We start from the raw sequence: 4,736 nt of genomic DNA on the forward strand, positions 1-4,736 counted from the left end.
AACTATTAACCATAGGGTCAAGCTAGCTTATATACGTACCGTACCCGTGTCTGCCATCTTTACATAACGATCAACAGTATATGTTCAATTCTCAAAATGCGTAATCTATCATTTGCAGTTATAACCATTCGATAGAAATAGTAGGCTCATAACATAAATAAACGTTTTATCATTTATAATGGAAAATACCACAATTACAAAACAAAAAAACCCAGCATTTAATGTCATTTTTTTTTTTTTTTTTTTTGCTTATGTCGTTTTAAACAAGCGACATGATTTTTACGGTTAACATCGTTTAAAAAGAAACAACTTCATTTTTGTGTCCTTTACTTATAAAGCACGCAAATTTAAAAATATAACATCATTTACTGTGAAGACCGAGAAATTAAATAGGGAGTTTAACGACTAATAAGATTATATTTATTAAATTGATGTGCTCGATATTTTTATGATGGAAATAAAATACCAAGGTGTTAAGATGAATAAATTATAGTAGGTCTCATTTGAGTAAATAATTAAGCACATTAACCAATGTGTTGATAAAATTAAATGTGGGGGTTAAATAGCAATTAACAAATAAAAGAATTAAAGTTGAGGGGCATTTTAGTAATTTTCCTCTTTTTCTCCCTTATCCATTTTCTTTTCCTTTTCTTTTCTTCTTTTTCTCCTCGGTGGACAGCAGTCCACGACTGCTTGTTCTTTTCTTGTTGTTCTTCTTTCTTCTTCTTTCTACTTCTTCTCTGTTCTTCTTTTCTTCTTCTCTTTACCAAATGAGAGAGTTGAGAGACAGTGAGAGTGAGATCGTGGGACTGAGAGAGAGTGGAGAGACAGAGAGATGAGACCGAGAGAGAGATGCCGTGAGGAAGACCTGACCTCCGTGAGGTTAGGTTTTCCGACCAACCATGGTGAGTCTCAGGGGACGCCGGCGGAGCTGGAGGACGCGATTTTCGGCGTGGCAGAGTGATTTCCGGCGGAACCCAGACCCAATTTCTGGCGAACTCGTGCGTTGAAACCCATCTAACCCGTGAGACCCGAGAACCCGTTGGACCAGATCCTCCATGATCGGCGGCCGGGGCTGAAATCCGGCTGTCCCTTTAGCAGTTTCCGGCGAGTCATGACCCGTGTGTGTGTGAAACTCGTGCAACCCGAAACACGTGACCCATGACCCGCTGAACCCATGTGGAGACCCGGTTCTCCATGTGTGTTTTCCGGCAACATTTCCGGCGACTGCCAGTGGCGTTTTCCGGCGGATTTATTGAGGAAAATCCCCAAGGTATAAATTCTATAATTTATATGGATTAATTTGTTGATTGTTGAATTAGGGTTTGATAATTTTTGGGGGATTCTCTATTGGTTGGTTAGAGGATTTTGCATTGATTAATGATAGGGTATTTTTGATTATTGATCTCCCTGTTTTGGTTTTCTCCTTGTTAGCCGATTGTCTATGAGGTTGGATTGTGTGTTGTTCCGGCCAGTGAGTGTTTGTGGTGTGTTCGGTGGCTGTGATTTCTGTGGGTGTTGTAGCTTGGATTTATTTCCCCGGTAATGGTTGATGATTTTCAGAATTGGGTTAAGTTTTGGGAAGAAATTTGGTGGATTGCTATGGCTTTTGTTAAATCTGAATCTAGGGTTTTGTTTGTGAATTTTGGGGCTTTTGTTATGATGTTTGGATGGGTTGGATTCTTGAGTGTTGGTGATTTTTGGGAGATGATGGGCTGATTAGTGTAAATTTGATGGGTTGGTTTGGAATAAGTTTTGACAAGATTTAGAGTTGCATCTTAGGGTTGTTTAGAGGTTAAATATTATGGGTGTTACTCTTTATACCCAAATGAGTGTTTTGATCATGTTTTGAGGCTTTCACTTAGTTGGAAATTATATATGAATTGGTATTGAATTGTGAATCAAGGTTATGTGATTTTGGGTGCTAGGAGGTTTAGTTAGTTGTGTTTATGAGTTTGGTTTGTTGGTTATTCTGTCTATGAATGAGATTGGATTCATTGACTTTGGATTATATTTTACGGGTTTTAATAGGCTGATTTGGTGTGGTGCCTATTGGGTGAGTTTTGTGGTTATGTTGTGTTAGATTGTTGATGGTTGAATGTATGTGGCTAATTAGAGATGCTTTAGGTGAGAAGGATGTAGTTTTGGAATTGAATCTTTCGATTATTTTGCTATAGGTTCATAATCATTTAAAGGGAGTCAATTAGCTAGTTTTGATATGGAAGTTAATTTATTTAGATCCTTTGTGTGAAAAGCAAATACGGTTAAAATAAAGAATCGATTATCGTTGTGTCTAATCGAATAAAATGAATATGTAATAGTTAAAGAAAGAATGAGTAGAAGTAAAGTGTCAAATGTTAGGTTTTATGAGTTAGTTATAGAAATATTTACCTAACTATAAATAAATTAAGGGAATGGGTAAATAAAGTAAATGTAAGAATATAGTAAATAAATGGAATTATACTTGGTCCAGTTTAGTTATCAACCAATGATTCATTAAGATCCTATAACCTAATATTAGAATAAAGTACTTAAATATGCCTCCGAACTAAGCTTGAGCTTGTTAAGTATATATATATATATATATGAGTTAAATATATATGTTGTGAACTTAGTAAATAGCAACAAGCTATAAAATGGATTAGGAATAATAATGTGACACAATAGTAATAAATAAACTAATGAAATAGTAGATGCGTTTTCTAGTTAATAAACAAGATAAGACACCAACCTATAACCAATGACTAATCTAATAATAGTTTAAGATATCTAGATAGCTTAGAAGCGAGTGACGTGACGTATGAGCATGCGGGTAGTTAGGATGTCATAGAGTATGTGATTCAATAGTGTAGTCTAACGATACCAATGTTTGCAGGATCGTGTTCGAATTGGAGACTTTAATTGGTTCTCCAATGTAGAGTCCAAGTGACTAGAGTTCAAGGGAGTGTTCGAGTTGGAGTCCAATGCAGCCAAGGTGGGTATTCCACTCACTGAGAAAATATATATTTTTATATGTATTGAATTGATAAAAATATATATCTTGTTTATGAAACGGAACCAACCATATGATGAAATGTATATGCTTGGAGATGATTTATTAGTTTCGATTATGTTTAAACTATATCAATGATGTTTAAGAGATAGTGCAAGAGTGAAAAGTATTGACTAGATTTAAAGTGTTAAGTTCTGCGGTTGAGATTTAAATTATGCAAATTGTTTGAGAACATGTCATGTTGAAACTGCGCAGATTTGATAAAGAAACTAAGTTTTGAATGATTTCAAAGTGTTGGATTAAATGCTGGATTTGTTTAGTTTTGAGAGGACGTAATTTAACAACTGCATAATTTCAGCGTGACACAGTAGGAAATATATACTGGTCAAGCACGGAACATTGAGCATGTAGTATAGAGCATACATATCAGAGTAACAGTATCAGCAAAGTAACAGTATCAGCACATTGAGGCAGTATCAGCAACACATTGAGGCATGCATAGCATATATAGCATTGTTTTGTGAGATATGTTTTTATGTTATGAGTAGATTTTACTAGACGTGTTGGTATGCATAAGTGTCTTAAATGAAAAGCGCTTATGTATATTTCTATCGGATAATAGCATACATTGAACTTGAAAGTACATGGATACATGATTGCCCAGGCGCGAGTAATGGCATGTCTATGAGTAAGAAGGTTGACTGTTCTTGTTCTTCAGGAAAGACGTGTTAGCATGATTGAGTTTAACTCTAGTGCTCTCATGATCTACTGACGTTCAAAGCACGAAGCTGGAATACGATTAGAGATGGTGTTGCGAGTGTTTTGTTGAAGGATGTTATCCTAGTACGAAAAAGTAAGATGCCATGTTCTTTGCTTAAGACCTATGTGTATACGTGATATCTGTGATGGAGTGATCGTGTGCACATATGTCCAAGCGACCGGTGAAAAGTATTATTATAGATGGGTCTATATGTAGAAACTTCCAAGGAGGGATGTCTGGAACTTCTACATGTTTTCACAACTATATAGTATGTTTTAAATGATTTCTGAATAGTCGGTGTTTGCTGCATTAGCTGTTGGTAAATTGTGGCTAATATAGTGTTCGCACGACTAAAATAATATAAAGGTTGGTTCTTTGTGAAAACTCAGTTAGTCTTATACCACTGAGGTCTTAGTGTGTTTCATGCTAAGGCGGTGAACTCATTCTTTCACCTATGCGGATGTGGATACCACCACAACCGTGTAGATGATATTCCTGTGATTGCAGGTACTCTTGAGGCGGATGATGATCCGGTAGCTCACTACTTGGGATACTACGATTGAAGCCCATAGCGACAGTCGTAGTGGGATGGGACTGAGGTGTCCTCATTTTGGGTACTTTTGTATATGGCTTGTGACGTGTGTGTCACATTATTTTGTATAAGCCATTCTTTTGTATTAGTAATATGTAGTTAAACTTTAAACAGATAGATTTGTGTTATGGCTCACTTATGTATAGATAACAGGTTCATTTATAGTTATGCTTTTCCGCTATGTGTATTGGTATCATGATTTATTCCGCTGTAGATGTAACTCTGTATATCAGGTACATGTTATGGGACATGTCTATGTTGGCTGAGCGACACTTAGTCGTGCCACTGCGATGACTCGTTTATGTTTGTAAAAAAAAAAAAAAAACGGGTCGTCACATTTACCCACAAAGAACATTAAATGAAGGCTAGCTTTAAGTCGTTTGAGAGTTGGA

At 36.2% G+C, this 4,736-nt stretch overlaps 1 long non-coding RNA gene across 1 annotated transcript; it reads left to right on the forward strand.

Moving 5' to 3' along the window:
• The first annotated feature begins 690 nt into the window (after positions 1 to 690).
• On the forward strand, positions 691 to 4,736 carry LOC133868791 (uncharacterized). Its single transcript, XR_009900402.1, has 3 exons — positions 691 to 1,273; positions 2,876 to 2,974; positions 4,239 to 4,736. It is a non-coding gene; the product is annotated as an uncharacterized LOC133868791 (long non-coding RNA).

This window comes from Alnus glutinosa, chromosome 5 (assembly GCF_958979055.1).
Source record: "Alnus glutinosa chromosome 5, dhAlnGlut1.1, whole genome shotgun sequence".
In the NCBI taxonomy this organism is placed as follows: domain Eukaryota; kingdom Viridiplantae; phylum Streptophyta; class Magnoliopsida; order Fagales; family Betulaceae; genus Alnus; species Alnus glutinosa.